At 42.9% G+C, this 27,160-nt stretch overlaps 1 protein-coding gene and 1 non-coding gene across 2 annotated transcripts in view; both read left to right on the top strand.

Moving 5' to 3' along the window:
* LOC126095451 (hemicentin-2-like) overlaps nucleotides 1-27,160 on the top strand; it is a 114,767-nt gene that overhangs the window by 54,944 nt on the left and 32,663 nt on the right. The window lies entirely within an intron of this gene.
* Nucleotides 5,388-5,462, top strand: Trnas-cga (transfer RNA serine (anticodon CGA)). The gene has a single exon. It is a non-coding gene; the product is annotated as a tRNA-Ser (tRNA).

Genomic DNA, 27,160 nt, shown 5'->3' with positions numbered 1-27,160 from the left:
AACTGAACGTACTCAGACATTTCTCTCTTTACTGTTTCTGGTCATCACTAAACTGACACACAATCTGACTTTCAATAAACCCTGCACAAGAATGTCCCCGACAAACAGTAACCTATACCTTTCATGAATCACTCACCTCACAAAAATCTTACTCGAATTTCCTCTTTGTGACGAACACACGTCCATATCGACTGCTCTCAAAACTCTGGCATCTCTGTCCCCACATCCACCACTGCTGGCGGCTCACCTCCAACTGCGCAACGCTACGCGCTGTTCACATCCAGCTGCCCAACACTACACAAGCGAATATTCCAACAATGAGTCCAACCAGCCACAGACTGCACACAGCACAGTCAGTCATTTTCATACAGAGCGCTACGTAGCGTTACCAACATAAAAATCTAAACAGCCTAGTTACACAGTGCACACTATTAATTCTTGGATTTTTAGAAATGTTGATAACTTGTGAGTAAGTTCACATTTGAAAACGGGTTTACAGCATAAACTGTTCTGTAATAAAAATGGAAGTTAAGGTTATACATTCTTTGCTTCATTTTATAACAGCCATTGTGAAAAAAAGTTCTCCCTTTAACCAATTTGTAAGGGGTGTGATCCCAAAAGCACCCTAAATAATTTTGAACATACATTTTCAATGTCTAGCATTGCGGAATAGGAGTAAGGATGACATAGCTAAAATAATCAAAGCGCTGCTATCAGCTTCATAAAATGACATTTGTATCTCTGAATATTCATTTCGCTGAACCGCTTATATACAACGGCTAACAATTATCCATGGAAGGAGACTCTTTGCAAGAGACAGCTGGTTAATAGTTTTCCATTTGTCGGCAGAATTTCTTATATCTCTCATAATTCAAGCGCTGAGGATTCGGTTCTAGATAAGAAGCTTAAACAGAGGCAAGAATTTTAGATTCCCTTGAACAACCCTCTCGCCCATCCCCCTCCCACCCCCCTCCCACGCAACCTCCTACTTCGTAATTCGGATCTGAGCCTCTCGAGAGAGATTAATTTAATTATATCCCGCTTCCCTGATTAAAAGAGAGACCGGAGCCGAAATGAAGTACTTACGAGGACTAAATTCCGCGTCCCAAGTTTGCTGTTCTTTCATCAGTGGCTTTCTTCCTGAATTAGTGGTTGTTAAGCATAATGCGACCATCACAGTTTCCGTATTTGCCCTATAGAGAACTTCTTAGCCTCGAGTAAATCGTTTGTTATAAAATATTCCGTAAACGTTAAGATTCTTTGAGCATTCCTTCAACGAACTGTAGCATAATAATGAGGGCTACGACGAAAACCTTGCTTCCAATTACGCTTTGTGGCTTGTGAGAGAGATTGTTAGAGAAACATGTCATCAGTTTTTACAGTCCAGGACGAACCTATTACGTAGTAATGAATACACACATTAGCTGATGGGGAACTTTCTGGACCAGAATACAGTATGAGTCACACAATTATTTTGCAGATTGTCAAGTACAGAACGTCAGAAAAGCCCGTTAGCTATGTTTCTGCGTACACGTTAACGACGAAGAAAGTTATGCAGTTCTTGTGTTGCAAAAATCTCGCAGATACGAAATTCTTAGCATTGGTAATCATACTACCGTTTGATTTAATTTATGTAGATTTAATGATGTTGGCCCTCTCATCTGTACATAGAAACACTCAAGGGTCACCTAAGTATTAATGCTTAGCCAGCGTGCTCTAACTGCCGAACAATTTTCACATGCAAATGCCTTAGATGCCTAAAAGAGAGTGAATGAAAGGCAACAGGCGCTATACCATTCCAGTCATGACTGTTAGTAAATAAAAATACGAAATTGTTCATTCACAAGAGTTTCAACAGGTGAAGCAACCAAAACAAAAGTGTTGCGCATTTCAACGTTCTCTAGTGTTAAACTTGTGCGTATGACATGTGAAAGAAGTTATACATCCATACTTTACAAAAGTCCGCAGTTCCCCACTTCTCATGAATAGCTAGATGAGCCTTTGGGTACAACATATCTTCTTATCTTCCTTCTTCTTATTATACTGGTATTAGTCCGGCATCCCTAATGAACCCATTGAAGATTGGACATTGAACTCAAGAATTTCCCTTTCTCTTCCTCGTTCAATAACACGAAAGAAAACGCTGGCCACTTTTATGATCGCATTATATTTTCAAAGCAGAAGGAAAGGTTTCAGCGATATCAGACACACTACACCGTATCATTAACCTGATTATTTATGAATAAGTGCCTGAAAACATCATAGCATACACTATGTGATCAAAGGTATCCAAACATCTGGCTGAAAATGAATTACAAGTTCATGGCGCCCTCCATTGGTACTGCTGGAATTCAATATAGTGTTGGCCCACCCTTAGCCTTGATGACATCTTCCGCTCTCGCATACATACTTTCAGTCAAGTGCTGGAAGGTTTCTTGGGGAATGGCAGCCCATTCTTCAGGGAGTGTTGCACTGAGGAGAGGTATCGTTGTCGGTCCCTAAGGTGCTCTATGGGATTCAGGTCAGGGCTCTGAACAGACCAGTCCGTTACAGGGATGTTGTCGTGTGACCACTCTGCGACAGCCCGTGAATTATGAACAGGTGCTCAATCGTGTTGAAAGAAGCAATCGCCATCCCTGAATTGCTCTTCAACAGTGGGAAGCGATAATGTGCTTAAAACATCAATCCAGGCATGTGCTGTGTGCAAAACAACAACGGGTGCAAGACCCCTCCATGAAAAACATGACCACACCACAACACCACTGCCTCCGAATTTTATTGCTGGCGCTACACACGCTGACAGATAACGTCCACCGGACATTAGCTATACTCACACCCTGCCATCGGATCGCCACATTGTGTACCGTGATTCGTCACTCCATACAACATTTTTCCACTATTCAGGCACCCAATGTTTACGCTCCTACGTTTGGCATTTACCGGCGTGATGTTTGGCTTATGAGCAGCTGCTCGACCATGAAATCCAAGTTTTCTCACCTCAAAACACCTTCCATCTAACTGTCATAGTACTTGCAGTGTATCCTGATGCAGTTTGGAAGTTCTGTGTGATGGTTTGGATAGATGTCTGCCTGTTACACATTACGACCCTCTTCAAATGTCGGCGGTCTCTCTCAGTCAACAGACGAGGTCGGCCTGTATGCTTTTGTGCTGTACGTGTGCCTTCCCTTTCCCACTTCACTATCACATCGGGAACAGTGGATCTAGGGATGTTTAGTAGGGTGGAAATCTCGCGTACAGACAAGTGACACCCAATCACCTGACCACGTTCGAAGTCCGTGAGTTCCGCGGAGGCCCCACACACTGCTCTCTCACGATGTGTAACGAATACTGATGTCGCTGATAAGGAGTACCTAGCAGTAGGTGGCAGCACAATGCACCTAATACGAAAAACGTATGCTTTTGGCGGTGTTCGGATACTTTTGATCACATAGTGTATATTCCAAATCAAGGTTTTATGTCACTATACCTAATGTCAATGAAAGTGCGTTTCTTTCTCAACGCAAAATTTAAATTCTACTAGTAGAAGAATATAATATATTTTATATTTGTTCTCTTCATATTTATACGTGGTCTCATAATGATATGCCGCCCCTATTTCCCGTACACATCTCACTTGTTTTGTTTAATAAGTTGCTCCAGACGGCTTGCAGGAACGTGATATGTTGCAGAAAATCGTGTTACATAGCAGTTTGGAATTTCACATAAGCAGTCCTAATGAAACTGGAATACACTTTGTATTCACGTACCATTGCTAAATTTAGAACCGTGGAACTGTAGATTAACTACATGTCTACAGATACAGTCAGGCGTCAACTTGCTGCAGCTTGCTGGGGCGTTATTTTTAATCTGAAAATTCTAAGGACTTTACACTACACAACGGCTGCAATGTGTGTCATTTGTGTTCCAGTGACACGGAACAGATATAATTTGCGGAAGTGTGATATGGACAATACTTACGCACAGAGGAAGGAAATAAATAGCTGCACTGGACGGATAACTAGTCTTCGTGAGGATTCATCACGCTAATACAATGTAACACCGTCTCTAGCCTTGATAACGATGACCGGAGAGGAAGAGTGTCCACAGTTTCTTTAGGCTTTACATATGAAACAGAAGGCAATTGTTGATGGGTAGATCCCGCAGAGGTACCAACCTGCAGGAAAAAAAAAATGGAAGCAAGATTAGAGTATAATATCCAGTAAACAACTAAGTTCAAAATGGTTCAAATGGCTCTGAGCACTATGGGACTTAACTGCTGAGGTCATCAGTCCCCTAGAACCTAGAACTACTTGAACCTAACTAACCTAAGGACATCACACATATCCATGCCCGAGGCAGGATTCGAACCTGCGACCGTAGCGGTCGTGCGGTTCCAGACTGTAGCGCCTAGAACCACTCGGCCACTCCGGCCGGCAAACACCTGGGTCATAAGAGGCGGAGCACAAGAGTGGTTTTAAGCAAAAAGGGGAAGGAAATCGACCATGCCTTTTTAAAGGAACCATCCCGATTTAAGGAATTCACTACAACCTTAAGCTGGATGACGTAATACGGATATGTCTAGGGTTTGTTTTTCCGGTAATGTGAGTTGTGCGTTAACACTGATGTACGGCACTATGGATAGGATTACTCAGCTAGAGTTGGCATATACGCTAAACTCTCGCTAATACGGCCCTCAGTAGTCCGGCCTCTCAGTAATCCGGCACACTTCCAGCCTATAGTCGTTCAACATGAAACGACGCCTACAGTAATGAAATTTCGTCTGCAACAATGTTGTTAGTTAATTATAATGTTCAACATTCCTGCACACTTTGAAACTGTGGCTTTCCTTACAGATCATTATCATGGCTTCTAAAGGGAAACACGTTATGCTGGACCTCAAGCAGAAGCTCGAAATTAGATATAAACTGAACTGAAATTCTTCGCAGAAAATCGTTGCTTTTGGCAAAACTGTTGGACGAGCAGCTATTTGAGACCAAACTTCAGCAGAAAAGAGATAATCATAAGCTCGCAGGAAAGTTACGGTGGAACTGATAAAGAAGAGGACATAGGAGGAGGGAACATGAGGATATCTCAAACTGCTGGTGCTCAAGCTGGAGACGTCTTCCTGGATTACATTTTGCAACAGTCAGAAACATGGCAGGACCTATGAAATGCTTGTAAAGCCGTTGTGCGATAAAGCTCACTTTCGTCGCGTATCGTCAAGGAGACTACTAAAACTTTGGGACATGTTTCATAGTGAAACTTCCTGGCAGATTAAAACTGTGTGCCCGACCGAGACTCGAACTCGGGGAGAGCTTCTGTAAAGTTTGGAAGGTAGGAGACGAGGTACTGGCAGAAGTAAAGCTGTGAGTACCGGGCGTGAGTCGTGCTTCGGTAGCTCAGTTGGTAGAGCGCTTGCCCGCGAAAGGCAAAGGTCCCGAGTTCGAGTCTCGGTCGGGCACACAGTTTTAATCTGCCAGGAAGTTTCATATCAGCGCACACTCCGCTGCAGAGTGGAAATCTCATTCTGGATGTTTCATAGTGTTTGTCGAGTGATACTAATATGCATGTACACACTCAAGGACTAAGTTTTCTGTAAAAATGAATATATCTTTTGATTTGATAAAGTGCGATCCTTATGTGATTATACTAAATTTTAGACACTCTCAACAATCCGGCACTTCCGCTAATCCCGCACCCATATGTGCGTGGAATGGCTGGTTTAGCGAGATTCTAGCGTATGCACTTCGTGCATGGTTCCATTGAATGCAGAGAAAGAGGGCCTCAACGCCGCTGCAATGGAACCGTTCGTGTTTCGTGCGAGGGTTGTCGAGTTACTAAGTGTTCTGTGTCATTCGTTTTGTTTATTGGAAATTATAGACATTTTAAGTGTTTTCAATGCATTTCACAGGAAAACTGACATTTGGAATGACAAACCGAATAAACCAAATTACATTATTACTTTTTAAAGTCACCAGATATTACAGTTCCCTTACACCTAAATACTCAGAAACTTTACTGCTAGGTTAAGTGTAGGTTTTGTTTCCCGGGAGTTTAAGTTGTACAATAACACTGCCATATAGCGATATAGATGGGATTGATGACAAAATATTGGCCGAATTCAGTGGAAGAGAGCCATCTCTGAACAACCTCTTAAATTTATGGTTCACTCTGTATAATTTTCCATCTTTTGGCTGATGATCACTTACACGTCTCCTGGAAACTCACATACCTTTAGAGGAAGGAGTGCACTGTTTGGTATATAAAAGGAGTCAAGGTGACAAATATTGAAACATTTAGATCCTTGTAAGAAAATAGGAATAAAACGTGGCAATCGGAATAGGAAATTTACTTCTCTAATGCTGATAATAGGTTTTGGTCATTACTGACATTTTCAGACCAAGGATCTCAAAGATGTAACAGCACAGTGGGTCACATATGAGATACGCTTAGCAGCCACTACCTTCGAAATACCAAGGGAAAGGAGGGATGTACTTTATGTTGACCTCTCGAGAATGTGATAATCTAGTCAGTTTCTTTCTATTTTAAAGTTCTGGATAAAATTACTGATTCTCATGAATTCTTCTACATGATTTCATAAATGTTTTAAATTCTTCAGTTAAACTTTATCCAAAAATTTAAGTCTCAGTAGCAGACGTCACTTCTCTCTGTAAACATCGTATTCAACCTTTTCTGGTTCAGGGTCTTACTTACACATCTACATAACTTTAAAAAGTATTTTGGGAGAAAAATTCTACAATAATTAACGAAATTTGCATTTTTAAATTTTTTTGAGGAAGCGTAAAGTTCCCCACTTGGCAGTGGGCATTACTGGAAACGTGTTATGTTTCACACATGAGTACGTCTTAGAAAAGAATGTTCCCAATATAAATCAACAACAATTAACGAATCTAGTTTTTTTTTGGGGGGGGGGGGCATAAAATACCTGCATTTTATGAAAAATGTGTTGATACTGCTATTATTATCAACATTATTTACGATTTAAAATGATATATACACAGATGACCGAAATCGGTTAACAGTATTAGAAAAACAGAATTATCACCGCAACTCTTCACCTACGTGATTACTCTGGTATTTACAATAAAGTGCCTGGCAGAGGGTTCAAATAACCACCTTCAAGCTGTCTCTCTATCTTTCCACTCTCGAAAAGCGCGTGAGAAAAAGAGCACTTAAATTTTCCTGTGCGAGCCCTGATTTATCTTATTTTAACGTGATCATTTCTCCCGTGTATGGGTGCCAACAGAACGTTTTCGCAAGCGGAGGAGGAAACTGGTGATTGAAATTTCATGAGAAGATCCCGTCGCAACGAAGAACGGCTGTGTTTTAGTGATTGCCACTCCAATTTGCGTATCATGTTTGTGACACTATCTCCCCAATTTTGCGATTATACAAGACGAGCTGCCCTTTTTGTACTTTTTCGATGTCATCGGTCAGTCCCACCTGATGCAGATCCCACACCGCACAGCAGTACCCTAGAATAGGGCGGAAAATCGTGGTGTGAGCAGTCTCTTTAGTAGACCTGTTGCAACTTATAAGTGTTCTGCCAATAAATCGCAGTCTTTGGTTTACTCTACCCACAACATTATCTATGTGATAGATCCACTTTAGGTTATTTGTAATTGTAATCCCTAAGTATTTAGTTGAATTTAGAGCGTTCAGATTTGTGTGAACTATCGTGTAATCGAAATTTTGCGGATTTCTTTTAGTATTCATGTGAATAACTCCACACTTTTCTTTATTCAGGGTCAATTGACGCTTTTCCCACCATACAGATATCCTATCTTAATCATTTTGCAATTCGTTTAGGTCACCTGATGACTTTAGAAGACGGTAAATGACAGGACCATCTGCAAACAATCTAAGTCGGCTACTCAAATTGTCTCCTATGTCGTTAATCAGGAACAATAGAGGCCCTATAAGATTTCCTTAGAGAACGCCGGATATTACTTCTGTTTTACTCGATGACTTTCCGTCTATTACTATGAACTGTGACCTCTCTGAGAGGAAACCACGAATCCAGTCGCACAACTGACGCGATATTCCATAGGCACGCAGCTTGGTTAGAAGGCGCTTGTGAGGAACGGTGTAGAAAGCCATTTGGAAATCTAAAGATATGGAATCAATTTGACATCCCATGTTGATAGTACTCATTACGTCATGAGTATAGAGAGCTAGTTGTATTCCGCAAGAACCAAGTTTTCTGAATCCGTGCTTACTATGTGTCAATAAATCGTTTTCTTCGAGGTACTTCATGATGTTCGAATACAGTACATGTTCCAGAACCCTATTGCAAATCGACGTTAGTGACATGGGCCTCTAATTCAGCGGATTACTCTTGCTCCCCTTTTTGGGTATTGGTGTGACTTGAGAAATTTTCCAGTCTTTAGGCACGCATCTTTCTGTGAGCGAGCGGTGGTGTATAATTGCTAAATATGGAGCTATTGAATCATCATGCTCTGATAGGAACCTGACTGGTATACAATCTGGAACGAAGGCCTTGGCTTTATTACACCAAGGATATTTACATCTATGTTTCTCATCCTGGAAGTTGTTCTTGATTGGAATTCAGGAATATTTACTTCTTCTTCTTTGGTGAAGAAGTTTCGGAAAATCGTGTTTAATAACTCCGCTTTAGTGGCACTGTCGTACCTTTAATTACCATCTAAATTATGGTCACTGAGTTCCTACATCATTTCCATCTTTTAAAATCAAATTTATCATACGATATTCACAACGTCATGTGTAGCTTCATTTTAAATGTTATACTAATGTATTTTAATAAGCTGTACACTGCCACGATTACAATATCCTCATAAGAGTCGCGTTTTTCTATTTTTATGTACAGATATGGTGTCTGAGATAGTTGTGCCCGTAACTGCCACATTTGCACGAAATCGATATTGAGGGCGTCATCAGTCATAGATTCCTCCACAAAGGAAGCTAGAAAGGGGGTGAAATTAGCCAAAGATAACTGTTGAAATGAGAGAATTATTTCAAAATAGAAACCGCTTACGCGGGAAAGAGGCATATGCAGACGAAAATTCGACATCTGATGCCACAGAAAAGACTGTTCAACATAGCTGATAATGGTAGAAATGATCTTTCCAGTTGTTGTATTACGGTGCACATATTTTAAGTTCACTGCATGTGCGATCGATTCTCTGTCAACGAATAACCATCCTCTTATACTTGTTATAACGAATTATAGGTAGAAGACAACTATCCACAGCTGCCTGACAAAAAATGAAAAACATCTTAAATCGGAAATTAAGTCGGAAATCACTGAGTGCTCAACTCAAGATGAAGTACAAAAATAAACTTGACCAAAACGTATACGACAATACTGTTAAGGTACTTTGTGTTCTACTTTGATATCAGTAATAGGAGAAATATTCCCTTGTAATATGCACAAGTTAGAAACTCTACAGGAACATAGTGCGACAACTTTGTCTTGTCATTCCGAAAGACGTAATTGTCGATTTACTAAGATTGTTAAAATATCGTATTCAGTCACTGATAGTTCCACAGATCTTGTACGCGGATCAAAGGACTAAACGTACTGTAGGAAAATATGTACACTATAGAGCGTTTTTATAGGTCGTTAGTTCATTAATAAAATATTAATGTTTTCGACAGCTGTTTTACGAGACAGACCTGAAGGTACAAATGTTGATTAAATGAATAATCTGGTACAATTAAATAGAACAAAATACTCAAGATGATTCCTGGGGGAGCTAAGCGCCCCCGCAAATATACCTTTTGTGTGGCGTGAGCCAATAATATATTGAAAACTGTTTGTGATAATACAAAGAATATTGTAAAACAGATAATAATACAGAAGACAGGTTTCCATGGAACAAGTAGATCAAAACACTACCCGCTTCGTGCGTTAAACAGGATTTACACACGTGGGCTATGGGTAGCGTCTTTCATTAGCCATCTAAACATTCTCCGTCCCGCGTTCGAATCGCACTACAGCTTAAATTTTGAATGCCAGTCACCAACAACGACTGCCGAAGACTTCCGTCATAAGAAGTCACCCTAACACTGCTGGCCTTGTTTAAGAGAGCGGAGGAGCGGACGTTCAGCCCACTCCCTTTCCCTTATGATGGGAAACTGCCTCTAAAATGCGGAAGAATGATTAACGGAATGAAGATGATTGAAGCAATGCAAAACCACTGAATTAAAGAGACACAACATGACATGTGGAATGTAATAGAAAAAGTATCGTGTTTATCTTTCCCTTGGCTAAAGACTCCGGACTAGGCGCCCATCCGCATCTCCGAGGAGAGAAGGCAAAGGGGGAGGTGACCGTAAGAAAAAGACTATAACCAACGAAAGGATAACGTTCTACTAGTCGCGGCGTGGAATTTCTGCAGTTTGAAGATCGTTGGGAAGCTAGAAACGCTAATGCTCAATCTACATATATTGGACATATATTGAGCAACGGAATGGAAAGAAGACAAGGGTTTCTGGTCATACGATTACATGGTAACATTGACATCAGCAGAAAATGGTGTGATGGGAGTAGGACTCGTTACAGAAACGAAAGTGGGACCCAGAGTGATTTACTGTGTATAGCAGGGCAGAGATTGAGTTGTTGTGAACAGCTCAGTGATTGGGTTGTCTTCATCAGACTCGACAAACCAACGCCAACAACAATAGCTCAGACTCACATGCCGATGTCGCAAGCAGAAGATAAAGAGATAAAGAAACTATACGAGAATAATGAACGAGTAACTCATACGTAAATGGAGATGAAAACCTAATAGTCATGGGGGACTGGAAAGCGTTTGTAGGGAAAAGAGTGAAAGGAAGTGTTACAGGAGAATGTGGGGTTGGTACTACGAATGAGAGAGGAGAAAGACTAATTGAAATCGGCCACAGCCGGTCGCTGTGGCCGAGCGGTTCTGGGCGCTTCAGTCCGGAACCGCGCTGCTGCTACGGTCGCAGGTTCGAATCCTTCCTCGGGCATGGATGTTTGTGATGTCCTTAGGTTAGTTACGTTTAAGTAGTTATAAGTCTAGGGGACTAATGACTTTACATGTTAAGTCCCATAGTGCTTAGAGCCATTTGAACCATTTGAATTCTGGAATAAATTGCAGATGGTAATATCGAAGACTTTGTTCGAGAATCACCAAAAGAGAAGGTACACATGGCAAAGGCCTTGAGCTGCAGGAAGATTTCAGTTAGATTACATCATGGCCAAGCAGAGATCCCAAAATCAGATATTGGATTGTAAGGCTTACACAGGGGCAGACATAGATTCAGACCACAGTTTGTTAATGATGAGGGGTAGGCTTAGTCTAGTCAGGAAGAATCAATAGCAAAAGACGAGGAATGCAGAAGTACTAGTGAATGAAGAGATACAGTTGAAGTTCTCCGAGAGTACAGCTACTGAGGTAGTTGAGTTGAAGATGAATGGACATCTCTGAAAAGGGCATTCACAGAGGTTGAAAAGATAAACGTAGGTGCAAAAAGGTAACTGCGAAAAAACCAAGGGTAACAGAAGAAATAGTTTAGTTGAAAGACCAAGGGAAGAAAGACAAAAAGGTTCAGAGGAATTCAAGAATACAGAAATACAAGTCGCTGAGGAATGAAATAAATAGGAAGTGCAGGGAAGTTAAGTAAAAATGGCTGCATGAAAAATGTAAGGAAATTGAAAAAATAAATGATTGTCGGAAGGATTGACTCAGCCTATATAAAAGTCAAAACAGCCTTCAGTGAAATAAAAATGTAAAGAATGCAATAGGATTACACTGTTAAATACAGAGGAGAAAGCGTGTAGATGGAAAGAGTACACTGGTGGCCTCACAGGTAGGTTTGGGGGGCGCAGGTGGGGCGACCGAAGGGGGGGGGGGGACGGGGGAGGGTCCGGGGGGCGGGCTAACAGAGGAGGACTTACCTGATGACGTGATAGATTAAGAAACAGGTGTCGATAGGGAAGAGATTAGGTATCCAGTATTAGCATCAGAGTTTAGAAGAGCTTTGGAAGTCTTAATATCGAATAAGGCAGATGGCGTGGATAACATTCCATCGGAGTTTCTGGAACCTTTAGGGGAAGTGACAACAAAATGATTATTTAGGTTGATGTATATAATGTATGAGACTGGTAACACTCCATCAGGCTGTTGGAAAAACGTCATCCACACAATTCGAGAAGTGCGATTATAATGGCAGAATCAGTTTAAGAGATCATACATTCGAATTACTGACGAGGATATTATACAGTGAAATGGAAAAAATTGAGGATCTGTTAGAAAAATGTCGTTTTGGCCCTAGGGAAAGTAAAGCAAAGCACCAGAGAGGCAGTTCTGACGTTGAGGTTGACATATGAAGCATGGCTGAAAAAAATCAAGACACATTCTTAGGATATGTCGAACAAGAAGAAGAGTTAGACTACGTAAACCGGTGAAAGGATTTGTATGTCCTGAAAAAAAGCTGGAGTGAGCTGTAGGGAAGGAAGGGTAATATACAATATGTGCCAGAACCAAGAGGGTACAATAAGATGGAAGACCAAGAACGAAGTTCTTGTATTAAAAGGGGTGTAAGACAGGGATGTAGTGTTTCCAGTATCATCACATCGTTTACTTTACTTCGAATAGAAGCTTACATGGTAACAAGTGCTCGAAGAGCGAGCTATCAATCAATGACGTACAGATGATGTATTCCACATTACTTTACAATACATGAGATGTATAGCTGTCAGTTTCTCGTTTCCCCAATTCCATTACACACCTAGCGAATCTCCGTCTGTTATGCAAATGATTACGCTCGTGCTAATGGGCGAGATACCTCAATGTCACTTGATGTGATAGCAAACCATGAGAAACAATAAAACACTGGGATATCAGTGCACGTGATGTAAACGACTAACCTTTCAAGTTCAGTTTTTCCAAAGATGTAACAGTTTCACGATGTTAATTACTGTTTATTGTGTGACAGCGTGTACTCTCCGAAATATCGTGTTTTGTGGTACCACTTCTCGTGAACATTTAGCTGTTTCTTAATTTTCATTTCCTGTCGCTGGTGATCACCAATTTTTTCGATGAATAATACAGCGCATGTATTTGCATCTGACAGCTGAAAAGTAACCTTCTGGCCTATTTTACATACATTACAGTTATTTACCTATTTATTTGTCAAAAAAAAGATGCCCGCAGTGCGCTAACTTATAAAATGTGTTAGACCTGCGATAAAAGCGGTGTATCCGTGTCTGGAGATGCTTGGGAGCAACAACCGCATTCAGAGACCATGATCACTCCTCGGTACTCTGGCCAGTTGCTTGGACTATTTGGCGCAGGTGGAAAAATCTGTTTTTTACGAGGATAAACTGGACGAACCTGGAGCGGCCTTTAAATAAGTTCGAGAAAATCGTTATGCTGATTACTAACTCTTATATAATATTCAAAAGTATCTGGACACACCTAGGTAATACCGAACTTTATAAGTCATGGGAAAGAGGAATATTCGCCAGTGTAAAGGAATGCGGAGAGTATTTTGCTGTCAGTAGAGGATCACTAACAGTGGAATCGATCGGTCCGGAGAGGTCAGCGACTTCGAGCGTGGGCCAATCGTTGGGTTTCACCTGAGTAATAGATCCATCAGCGACATTTCAGCCTTTCTAAAGTTGGCCAAGTCGACTGTTGTTGATGTGATTGCGAAGCGGAATAGGGATCGAACAACTACTGATAAACCAGGACGTGCGCTGACGAAGAGGGTGTGTCGGTCATTGTGGAGTGTGGATGAAATAATCGCATGAAAACAGCGAAAGGATTACCAGCATTTCAGCCAGCACAATGACTGCGCGTGTGGAGTTAACGTGATTGGTTACAATCGTCGAGCCGCTCCTCATAAGCTACATATTTTTGTAGTTATTGCTTAGTGGCCGTTGGTGTGATGTAAAGAGAGGCAGTGGACAGTGAATGGCAGAAACGAGTGATTTGGAAAGATGAATCTTGCACTATCATGCGGTAATCCAATGGAAGGGTTTGAGTTTAGCGTATGCCTGGAAAACGTTATCTGCCATCATGCATAGTGCCAAACATCCAAGTGTGGAGGAGTTGGTGTTATGGTATGGGGGTGTTCGTCGTGGTTGGAGTGTGTTCCTCTTATTGCGCTTAAGAAAACTGTGATTGTGAATGGATATGCACACATTCTACAACATTGTGTACTGCGCACTGTAGAGGAACAATACGAAGGCAATGGCTGTATGAGCATGATATTTCCCCCTGTCATAAAGTAGCATCCGTGAGGTAATCGATTGTGGACAATAAACATTGTTGAAACAGACTATCCTCCGCGGAGTCCCTACGTGATCTCAATGGAACACATTTTTGGATGAGTCAGGGCTTCGACTTCCGTCCAGATCAATGCTTTGAAAATCACTTCTCCTCATCACTTCTCCTCTGCTTTATGCTTCTGAGTAAGGAAGCGCTACTATTCCTCTTCAGAAATTCAGATACCTCACTGAAGGTGTCGTTAGCAGAGACCAAGCTGTCACAAGTGGGAGAGGTGGACACACCTCACATTGATGTCCGCTAGTTGGTGTGTGTATACTTTTTACTAGAAAATGCATGTATGTCGGTATCATCTGTTTGTAGAGCTATGCACGAACTCGAACTGAACACTTACGAAGTACCGTACTGAATGAGTTGCCTAACTGAGATAAAAGTGCTGTACGTTAGTAATGCAACTGGCTATAGCAGTCTGTGTATGAGGGACAGTGCCGTCTTGAAGTTATCTTACTTCCCCAATGACGGAGCCATCCGCCATGTCTACCTTCGTCAGGGTACTTGAACTCGAAGAACATTCCATTTTACGGTACTGAAAATCCTCATGAGCTACTTCAAGAGTCTCTGCATGATGCGAAAACAGAAGCTTGTTTTTCAGTTAGTGTAACACGAGTTACTGGAGTGATCTTTTTCCGCGAAACTTTTATGCCTGATAGGTCAGTCCAAGAGCACACACAGCCAATGTTTCTATCACTGTATGTAATTGAACGTCGCGTATATTCGTATAGGACTATCAGGCATGTGACTTCTGTGTACGAATCATGATACAGAGTGGATCGGGGAGATTGATACCTTGAAACACTTCACTTTTAGTCTGCTATATAATAGGACTTCAATAAACTTTCTTACTATATTTTGAAATGGTAGCAATCACTCTATGAAAACAGCAGTCTTTTTGTGAAAACACAAAAATTACTCCGGAAAAGCTGGGAACAAATACTCAGTTCAAATGTAAAAGTGTTGCAGTCGAGAAATCATGTCCACACTGCCTTTAATAGTCCATGTGGTACATGATTACTCTACTAAACGCCAATACTCAGTAGCTGAAAAAAAATTGGGAAGGGGTGCTCACAAGAACTAGTTGCAAGCTCAAAATATCTTGAAACATAAACTGTGGCCTGCTAACACAAATTTCCATTTTCAACTAAGAGAACTTGTTAAGACTTCAAAGAAACTCAGTTCATTCGCAAATATCACGCGTTCGGTGGTAGAAGACCTTCCGTTTCAATGAACAACATGGTGCACGACCGATGAAATAAGGTTTAACTGTCAACGCTTTATGTAACTTGTACGAAACATATTTAGAATTTTACTCACCGCAAAACACTCTTGATGAAGAATTAACTATATCTTCAAAATAGCTTTAATATATTATACAGGACGAACACAACCTCTTGTCTCACAACAAAAAAACTGTAGACAATATCGGAAACTGCTTATCGCAATAAATAAATCATTAAATACTCAAAATCGAATAAAACTATTAAAACGCAAGATTACAAGCAAATTACATTACTTAAAAATTTCATTAAGAGACAGTTGTTCTGAACACGACTCATAATCTTCAAATAATTAGCGAGACAAATCTGAGCACTATCATCACAGTCTTTGACAAACAGCCGTGAAACTCTATTGGAAAAAAAAAATCCAACCATTTGGTAGCACATGTTAGCGCTCCAATCTGTTGGTGTGTAGTAATAGATGAACGAAATGATACCAATAGAGAAATTGTTGTTTTTGATGCTGTTACTTTCACATTTCCCAGTCCTTCCTCGTGGTGGTTGATTTTTCCAATACCAAAAGGAAAATTTAATGAAACTAATATCCCAACTCCTACTATTGTGAACATAAAATAATTAAATCGGAGTGCAATGTAATATATGTGATTCACAATAGCCGATTCGTAATCACATCACTGAAAATCCTTTGAGATGATAATTGAGGTACGACCTGAAATATTTAAGTACAAAAGCAACTGACTGTTAGTATATCTGCGTGCCTGGCACTTAATTTTTAATGTTTTATGTCGATTTTAATACATTCAAAACTAGGCACGACTTTTACATTCTTGGGTATTTGCCGTTGTTTATTCTTATAAGAGAGCTTCTGGCTTTTTCCTTCCTTTTACGCCACACGAGTGCCCATACTCTCTATCTAGTCCGCTTTCCAGGTATTAAAATGTGTATACCCCTTCGAGGTTCTTCTTTTCCTGGCTGTAAGATTTGATACGCCGGTACGTTCATCTGTGACGCTGACGCAGTTTCTTATTTATGTGCATATCTTAATCTGGAACTCGCTCGTATCCCATTATATTCAGTACAAAAGCCAGTCCTAAATCTCTTTCAGGTATTACTGCTGCAACATCAATGGATCGTATTGTGCTAGTTTCCTGACCTTGACAAACAAAAACCGTCGTTTATTTACTTTATTCCGATTCCAATGAACAAGTAAACATCAGTGCTAACAACGGAAGTTCTTGCCTTACACCTATCCCGGTTTTCACTTACTATACAAATCTGCCAATACAGAGAATTTTCATTCGGTTTGTAGTGAGGAGGTGAGTTTACAACCCTCTCTGTTATCGATGCCAACCTAACTAAAACCGGAAAAAATTTCACCTCTAATAATGAAAGGCTTTTATTTGCTAATAACGGCAGAATGAGCTACGAAATACGACCCTATTTGCGGTTTCAACATGCTTCTTCATTCCTTATACACAACGGTTCCGCAGTGTGTTTATACACGCCAGCCGCCTGGCGACGGTGCAGTAGTGGAGTGACAGGAAAACCGTGGGAGTTTCGTGACTCACTGTCTTGGTCTGTACCGTCATCGTACCAGCATCAACTTCCAGATTACATTTTTGACAACTTCCGACCTATGGCAGAAACAGAAACGCAGTATCATACAAACATGAAAATGTTTGGCAAAAATTTAAATTTGCTACAAAATTATTATCATACAGTCTGACTCATGTCTAAGGTGACATAGTTAGTCTAAAAGTGATCAACTTATCATTACAAAATAACTGTGAAAACAGCTCTAAATGTAACCAGGTACTGGTTACAAGATAATTCAAACAACAGTTCTTACCTGCGAAAGATACATGGAGGGCTCAGGCGCGCATTTTTCTACTAACAACCTCCCCATCGCACCCCCCTCAGATTTAGTTATAAGTTGGCACAGTGGATACGCCTTGAAAAACTGAACACAGAACAACCGAGAAAACAGGAAGAAGTTGTGTGGAACTACGAAAAAAAAGCAAAATATACAAACTGAGTAGTCTATGTGCAAGATATGCAACATCAATGAGAGTGTGAACTCAGGAGCGCCGTTGTCCCGTGGTTAGCGTGAGCAGCTGTGGAACGATAGGTCCTCGGTTCAAGTCTTCCCTCGAGTGAAATGTTTAATTTCTTTATTTTCGCAAAGTTATGATCTGTCCGTTCGTTCATTGACGTCTATGTTCACTGCAATAAGTTTAGTGTCTGTATTTTGCTACCGCACCGCAAAACCGTGCCATTAGTAGACGAAAGGACGTGCCTCTCCAATGGGAACCGAAAACATTTGATCGCAAGGTTATAGGTCAACCGATTCCTCCACAGGAAAGCACGTCTGATATATTCTATACGACACTGGTGAGGGCATGTGCGTCACATGACAGGAATATGTTGTCGACCCACCTAACTTGTACACTTGGCGAATGGGTAAAAAGATTCTTCTACCTTTAGGTTTTCTTGTGGATGTGGTAATCACTCCCAGAAAAGTGATGAAAACATAAGAGTTTGTCACATGAACTGCCACATATGAATGCAACAGTCTCACAGTCGCACAGTCTTCTCTGTGCTCTGTCAAAACATATGTTTTTAACGTTTTCAAATTTTTCCGTGTGTAGACCGTCAAATCCTGCATATGTCCAAGCAAATCTGAACATTTTCTGGAATTTTGGAGAGCGAAGTTGATTATGCGTGAGTGCCTGAACTTTGTTAATTGACACACGATCACGTAAGCAATACTGCTCTGTGTACCTGTGCAGCTTCGCAAAATAATTGTCTGAAAAAAAAATTTAACTTTTCACTCGAGGGAAAACTTAAACCAAGGACCTCTCGTTCTACAGCTGCTCACGCTAACCACAGGACCACAGCGCTCCTGAGCTTACATTATCCTTGATGTTGCCTATCTTTCGCATGGACTACTCAGTTTGTACACTCCTGGAAATGGAAAAAAGAACACATTGACACCGGTGTGTCAGACCCACCATACTTGCTCCGGACACTGCGAGAGGGCTGTACAAGCAATGATCACACACACGGCACAGCGGACACACCAGGAACCGCGGTGTTGGCCGTCGAATGGCGCTAGCTGCGCAGCATTTGTGCACCGCCGCCGTCAGTGTCAGCCAGATTGCCGTGGCATACGGAGCTCCATCGCAGTCTTTAACACTGGTAGCATGCCGCGACAGCGTGGACGTGAACCGTATGTGCAGTTGACGGACTTTGAGCGAGGGCGTATAGTAGGCATGCGGGAGGCCAGGTGGACGTACCGCCGAATTGCTCAACACGTGGGGCGTGAGGTCTCCACAGTACATCGATGTTGTCACCAGTGGTCGGCGGAAGGTGCACGTGCCCGTCGACCTGGGACCGGACCGCAGCGACGCACGGATGCACGCCAAGACCGTAGGATCCTACGCAGTGCCGTAGGGGACCGCACCGCCACTTCCCAGCAAATTAGGGACACTGTTGCTCCTGGGGTATCGGCGAGGACCATTCGCAACCGTCTCCATGAAGCTGGGCTACGGTCCCGCACACCGTTAGGCCGTCTTCCGCTCACGCCCCAACATCGTGCAGCCCGCCTCCAGTGGTGTCGCGACAGGCGTGAATGGAGGGACGAATGGAGACGTGTCGTCTTCAGCGATGAGAGTCGCTTCTGCCTTGGTGCCAATGATGGTCGTATGCGTGTTTGGCGCCGTGCAGGTGAGCGCCACAATCAGGACTGCATACGACCGAGGCACACAGGGCCAACACCCGGCATCATGGTGTGGGGAGCGATCTCCTACACTGGCCGTACACCACTGGTGATCATCGAGGGGACACTGAATAGTGCACGGTACATCCAAACCGTCATCGAACCCATCGTTCTACCATTCCTAGACCGGCAAGGGAACTTGCTGTTCCAACAGGACAATGCACGTCCGCATGTATCCCGTGCCACCCAACGTGCTCTAGAAGGTGTAAGTTAACTACCCTGGCCAGCAAGATCTCCGGATCTGTCCCCCATTGAGCATGTTTGGGACTGGATGAAGCGTCGTCTCACGCGGTCTGCACGTCCAGCACGAACGCTGGTCCAACTGAGGCGCCAGGTGGAAATGGCATGGCAAGCCGTTCCACAGGACTACATCCAGCATCTCTACGATCGTCTCCATGGGAGAATAGCAGCCTGCATTGCTGCGAAAGGTGGATATACACTGTACTAGTGCCGACATTGTGCATGCTCTGTTGCCTGTGTCTATGTGCCTGTGGTTCTGTCAGTGTGATCATGTGATGTATCTGACCCCAGGAATGTGTCAATAAAGTTTCCCCTTCCTGGGACAATGAATTCACGGTGTTCTTATTTCAATTTCCAGGTCCGCCGCTCGTGGTCTCGCGGTAGCGTTCTCACTTCCCGAGCACGGGGTCCCGGGTTCGATTCCCGGCGGGGTCATGGATTTTCACCTGCCTCGAGATGACTGGGTGTTTGTGTTGTCCTCATCATTTCATCATCATCCCGGAAAGTGGCGAAATTGGACTGAGCAAAGATTGGATAATTGTACGGGCGCTGATAACCACGCAGTTGAGCGCCCCACAAACCAAACATCATCATCATCATCATCATCAATTTCCAGGAGTGTGTATTTTGCTTACTCTTCTTTCATAGTTCCTCACAACTTCTTCCTGTTTTGTCGAGTGATTTGTGTTCAGTTTTTCAAGGCCTATCCACTGTGCCAACTTATAACTAAATTTGAGGGGTGTGCGATGGGGAGGTTCCCTTGTAAGCACAGTTATTACACGATACCCACAGTAATCTACGTTATGATGTTGAAATGTGTGTGAGATCTTATGGGACTTAACTGCTAAGGTCATCAGTCCCTAAGTTTACACACTACTTAACTTAAATTATTCTAAGGACAGACATACGCACCCATGCCCGAGGGAGCAGTCGAACCTCCGCCGGGACCAGCCGCACAGTCCACGACTGCAGCGCCTGAGACCGCTCGGCTAATCCCGCGCGGCTTACTTGTGTCGTCTCCGCGGTTACTGCCTACTAAGCTGTCACCGCACACTCATGTTCACTTTGTTGTGATACTCACCAACGTTTTAGCTGTAGGTAGAGACGAAAAGGAGAGACAGCTCCTTCATAGCGCACTCTGGCGGATGCGACTAATCGAGCCGTCGTTTGTCAGGTCTCACACGCGTTTCGTGTGGTTGCTTTGCTCATTCGTCTTCAGGTCAAAGTGATACACCCGTAGCTCCTCTTCTGCGTTTAGGCGGCTTAAGAAGTCTTCTAGATTGCATTGACACACCTCCGACATTTCCGCTGTTGCTTCGCTGTGGTGGTTTTTCGAGTGGGTGTGAGGCGTCGCGGGACACTGCTGGCAGCGACATTTTTCGTGTTCAAAATGTCCCGTAAGGCATTAAAAAATGATCCATGACTAATTATCACGTTTTCCACAGGTACCTTGATTACAGCTCCCCAGTTTTCTAGTTCAACGGTCTCCATTCCTCTGGCAATTACCTATGAGAGAGGTGGTCTGCCACTTTTGCTTCCGTCATGCATACTTGCGGTAGTGTCTTCGCCTCCTGATCAGTGTCATTTCATGATGCGTTGTTGGAGTCCACTTTCACCAACTCAGCATAGAATGCTGCAGCGTAGTTCCCTTTCTCCCGCAGAAAAGGAGTTATTGCACGGTACACCTTACAGTGGACTGTCCCATTTTATTTGCGGCTCCTCTATCGCAGTGCTACGACACGGATTGAAGATTTCGACATGTACTAGATTACTGCAGACACGCAATTACACACTAACAAAAAGTTAATTACGTAATTTTATGTTTTCGAGGTGGTAATTAAATTTTCTCTCGGTCTCATACAATGCGAAACAAATCTCCACCGACAAAATTTCGGAGGTTGCTCAGTGATATTCTATCTATTATCAGACTTCTAACCCACAATCCTGAAGCCTGAACCCAGAACTCGGAACTTGGAACACAGTGAATCCAGAGGCAACAAAAATCTCATTTCCAATACTTTGTGTGACTTTTAACACAATTTAAAAATCTAAAATGCTACCATAATATACTCCTTAACTGATATACTCTTTCGTTTAAAATTTATCACAACAAGACATGTATTAGTAGTACTACAGTCACAACCTGTGAGTTTGTCTTCAAGCAGCGTAACTGATAGTGCACATATACCCGGACTTTATTCATCCAGTATTAGAAAATGACTGAATTTAGCGACTTCCCACAAACTTTGCACATAATTTGAGCTGTATAAGAAGTATCTTCTCACTGATCCCCATGACAAAATGAATAATGAATAAAGTTTATCTGTCACCATATTTACTCTATTCATGAACCAGACACGACGTTTTAACTTATTACATGCGTACTATCGACTCAACACAGTTTGTAGACTATGCCCCCATATGCCGCTGAACTACCTGTAAAATTATATCATTGTAGTGCACACAGTTCAGTAAACAACACGTCACAGACATTTAGAAGCTTGAAAAAACAAGCTTCTGGTGGCGAGGAGTAAAATTTCAGCATCAGGAATGCCGTTTTAATTTCTAAGCTTTTTAATACTAACATTATTCGAAAACTGCTTTGCGCATAGTATCTACATACATCACTGACCGTACGTGAAAAGTTATGTTCTTAAACTACACGTAATTTAGGGGATATGACGACATAAACACTGACATGCGTGAAAAACTAGCTTTTGCTGAAAATGAGGCTCCAATTACCCACACTGGATTCGTCCAGAACATTGTCTCGCTTACATATTTAACGACAAATATTTAATACATTAACTCACTTGTTCAGTACTAGGTGGTTTGAAGCTATTTTATACGTGGGAGTTGTATTCTTTAAAGAGTCTGGGGTTTACTGGTTGTCGTAGAAGGGATCCTTGGGTACTGGTGGAGAAATGGGGTAGGTACAATTTATTAGTTTGTCACGCCAATTATTTTATTTGTAGGAAAATACTCGCACTAGAGTGGAAAGATCAGAAATGTAAGAACAGAAAACATAGCGACGTTGTGTCGCTCTTCGATGGTATTGCCTCTGAGCACTATGGGACGTAACATCTGAGGTCATCAGTCCCCTAGAACGTAGAACTACTTAAGCCTAACTAACCTAAGGACATCACACACATCCATGCCCGAGGCAGGATTCGAACCTGCGACCGTAGCCGCGGCGCGGTTCCAGACTGAAACGCCTAGAGCCGCTCGGCCACAGCGGCCGGCTCTACGGTATTCAGTGGACCCATAAACGAGGCGCATTTCGGCAAACTCTGCGCCAGTAAAGCGAACCGTACTGCTCTGTATCAGTCTTAACGAACAACTAACTTTAGCCGAAAAAAAAGACGAAATCAAGCTGTACTGAATGCAATCTTGACGTGCAAGAGTAATGTGGGATTCACTGTTGACAACAAGAAATACCGTGAGTGAACGGAACATGTGCTTCGAAATGAGGCACTTAGAGCATACCGGTGCAATACAAAGATACGTTGGGACCATCGGAGACCACACGCCCTTAAACCAAAATACATCCCTGAACATTCTTCAAAATTTTATCTGCATCTATGTAAATACTCCCCAATCCACCGTACGGTGCTTGGCACTGGGCACCCTGTGCCGCTACCAGTCATTCCCTTTCCCGTTCCACTCGCAAATAGAGCGAGGCAAAAACGACTATCTATATGCTTCCGTAAGAGCCCTAATTTTTCGTACCTTGTCTTTGTGGTTCTCACGCACATTGTACACTACTGGCCATTAAAATTGCTATACCACGAAGATGACGTGCTACAACGCGAAATCTTTTGCTACCGTACTCATTTCTTCTCCCTCCCGGATCACTCTCAATCCATATTCTATACTTACTGGACCGTTCATTCCATTCTACATATCATTTAATTCTTTAGCACTTTCACCGAGTATAGAAATGTCCTCAGCGGATCCTATCATTGATATCCTTTCAACCCGACATGTTAAGATTTATTCCCGTTACGTTCGCGTGTGGGGAACTGGGAGAATGCCTCACTGCATGCTATAAGTTTTGTAATCTTTTCTTCGTTGCAGCGACACGTGGAGATTGTAGTATATTCTAGATGAGTTTCCGTAATCTGCAATAACGAGATTCTCTACACTACTGGCATTTAAAATTGCTACACCACGAAGATGACGTGCAACAGACACTAAATTTAACCGACAGTAAGAAGATGCTGTGATATGCAAATGATTATCTTTTCAGAGCATTCACACTAGGTAGGCGTCGCTGGCGATACCTACAACGTGCTGACATGAGGAAAGTTTCCAACAGATTTCTCATACACAAACAGCAGTTGACCGGCGTTGCCTGGTGAAACGTTGTTGTGATGCATTGTGCTAAGGAGGAGAAAAGCGTACCATCACGTTTCCGACTTTGATAAAGGTCGCCGGCCGCTGATGGCCGAGCGGTTCTAGGCGCTTCAGTCTGGAACCGCGCTACCGAGACGGTCGCAGGTTCGAGTCCTGCCTCGGGCATTGATGTGTGTGATGTCCTTAGGTTTAAGTAGTTCTAGGTTCTAAGGGACTGATGACCTGAGATGTTAAGTTCCATAGAGCTCAGAGGCATTTGAACCATTTTTATGATAAAGGTCGGATTGTAGCGTATTGCGATTGCGGTTTATCGTACCGTGACATTGTTGCTCGCGTTGGTCGAGATCCTATGACTGTTAGCAGAATATGGAATCGGTGGGTTCAGGAGGGTAATACGGAACGCCGTGCTGGATCCCAACGGTCTCGTATCACTAGCAGTCGAGAAGACAGGCATCTTATCTGCATGGCTGTAATGGATAGTGCAGCCACGTTTTGATTCCTGAGTCAAATAAATGGCGTGTGACGGGGGCCTCCGGTAGGGTAGACCGCTCGCCTGGTGCAAGTCTTTCGATATGACACCACTTCGGCGACTTGCGCGTCGATGGGGATGAAATGATGATGATTAGGACAACACAACACCCAGCCGCCGAGCTGAGAAAATCTCCGACCCAGCCGGGAATAGAACCCGGGCTCTCAGGATCGACAGTCTGTCGCGCTGACCACTCAGTTACCGGTGGGCGGACATCCCTGAGTTAACAGATGTGGACGTTTGCTAAACAACAACCATCTGCACGAACACTTCGACCACGTTTGCAGCAGTATGGACTATCAGCTCAGAGACCATGGCTACTGTTAACCTTGACGCTGCATCACAGACAGGAGCGCTTGCGATGGTGTACTCAACGACGAACTTGGGTGCACGAATGGCAAAACGTCATTTTTTCGGATGAATGCAGGTTCTGTTTACAGCATCATGAAGGTCGCATCCGTGTTTGGCGACATCGCGGTGCACGCACATTGGAAACGTGTATTCGTCATCGCCATACTGGCGTATCACCCTGCGTGATGGTATGGGGTACCATTGGTTACACATTTCGGTCACCTCTTGTTCGCATTGACGGCACTTTGAACAGTGGACGTTACATTTCAGATGTGTTACGACTCGTGGCGCTACCCTTCATTCGATCCCTGCGAAACCCTACATTTCAGCAGGATAATGCACGGCCGCATGTTGCAGGTCCTGTAGAGGTCTTTCTGGATACAGAAAATGTTCGAGTGCTGCATGGCCAGCACATTTTCCTGATCTCTCACCAATTGGAAACTTCTGGTCAATGGTGGCTGAGCAACTGGCTCGTCACAATACGCCAGTCACTATCCTTGATGACTGTGGTATCGTGTTGGAGCTGCATGGGCAGCTGTCACTGTACACGCCATCCAAGTTCTGTTTGACTCAGTGCCCAGGCGTATCAAGGCCGTCATTACGGCCAGAGGTGGTTGTTCTAGGTACTGATTACTCAGGATCTATGCACCCAAATTGCGTGAAAATGTAATCACATGTCAGTTCTAGCATAATATATCTGTCCAATGAATACCCTTTTATCATCTGCATTTCTTCTTGGTGTAGCAATTTTAATGGCCAGTAGTGTATATTGGCGGCAGTAGAATCGTTCGGCAGTCAGCTTAAAATCCCGGTTATCTAAATTTTCTCAGTAGCATATCCGTCCAGAGATTCCCATTTGAGTTTTCGAAGTATCTCCGTAACACTTACGTGTTGTTCGAACTTACCAGTGAAAAATCGAGCAACTCGCCTTCGAATTACTTCGATGTCTTCCTGCATTTAGACCTAGTATGGATACCAAACACTCGGGCAGTACTGAGAATAAGACGCACCAGTGTTCTATATGCGGTCTCCTTTACAGGTGAACCACACTTTTACTAAAATTCTCCCAATAAATCGAAGTCGATCATTCGCCTTACCTACCACAGTTCTCACATGCTCGTTCCATGTGATATCGCTTTGCAGTGTTACGCCCAGATATTTAAACGACTTGACTGTGTCAAGCAAGACACTAGTAATACTGTATCAGATCATTACAGGCTTGTTCCTCCTACTCATTCTCATTAACTTTCATTGTTCAAGATTTAGAGCTATATGCCATTCATCGAAACAACTGTAAATTTTGTCTAAGTCGTCTTGTATCTTCCAACAGTCCATCAACTTCGACACCTTACCGCACACCACAGCATCTTCAGCAAACAACCGTAGATTACTGCCCACCGCGTCCGCCAAGTAATTTATCTACATCACGGTAGAATTCTGGTTCACATCATTCAGTGTACTATTTTGACCACTATTAAAAGACTACTTTTAAGTAATTTTTCCAAAAGGGGCAATTAATATTTGTTTACGGTAGGTTTTAAGACAGGAAACTTAAGAGCAGAAATTCGTAACGGTTTCACTACTGGCAGAAACAATGGAAGTGCTCTACCCCGAGCAGCAAGTGGGAAGGATGCGAGAAAGAATTTCGTGCATTCCTGCACGGAACCACTCCCCATTGATCCGGTGGTTCGCTCTCGTCGGACACGTCATGCAGGCGCCTCGTAAGAGCGGCGGGAAACGAAGCTTCGCGATGTTCCCGCGGCGCCGCAGCCGCGCTGGCGAGGAAATCGCGTGCGAGCCGGACATATAGTCGCCACTGCCGCACCGCACGCCAGCCACCACATGCACGGAGCCAGCCAGTTCGCGAGTTTTCAAACAACTCATGGCCAAGTAGGGCAGCTGCTGTGTTTCACCTGCTGCGTTCCGTTTATAGCGGATAGTCGCATGCGTCATCTATTCGTAAAGGCTTAGCGACGAATGGCGGCCATTGCCCGGTGGCACACTACTTGCCCCTTTTTTCTGGTTAATTTCTAAAAGGTCCAACATTTGCTATTTCTGCACAGCAAACAACTTCATACAGTTTCTAATAACATTAATTATGAAAATGTTTTGTATTACAACTGTTAGCACTAATAGATGTGTGAAGCATATTCAAGATCTAGTCTTCGTGTCATTAAAAAAATACACTGCCGGAGAAAAGCAATACACCCTTTTAGCGGTTTACAGTTCACTCAAGATTTATTATTGCAACAGAGCATATAGAGTACATGAAATGATTAGATTTACAGATCAGTAGCACGAGCGGTTCTGAGGTGGCAAGTATCGACGCATGCTGAAACACCCATGC

This window comes from Schistocerca cancellata, chromosome 8, assembly GCF_023864275.1.
Source record: "Schistocerca cancellata isolate TAMUIC-IGC-003103 chromosome 8, iqSchCanc2.1, whole genome shotgun sequence".
Lineage (NCBI taxonomy): Eukaryota > Metazoa > Arthropoda > Insecta > Orthoptera > Acrididae > Schistocerca > Schistocerca cancellata.
This window is presented reverse-complemented; position numbering and strand designations above follow the sequence as displayed.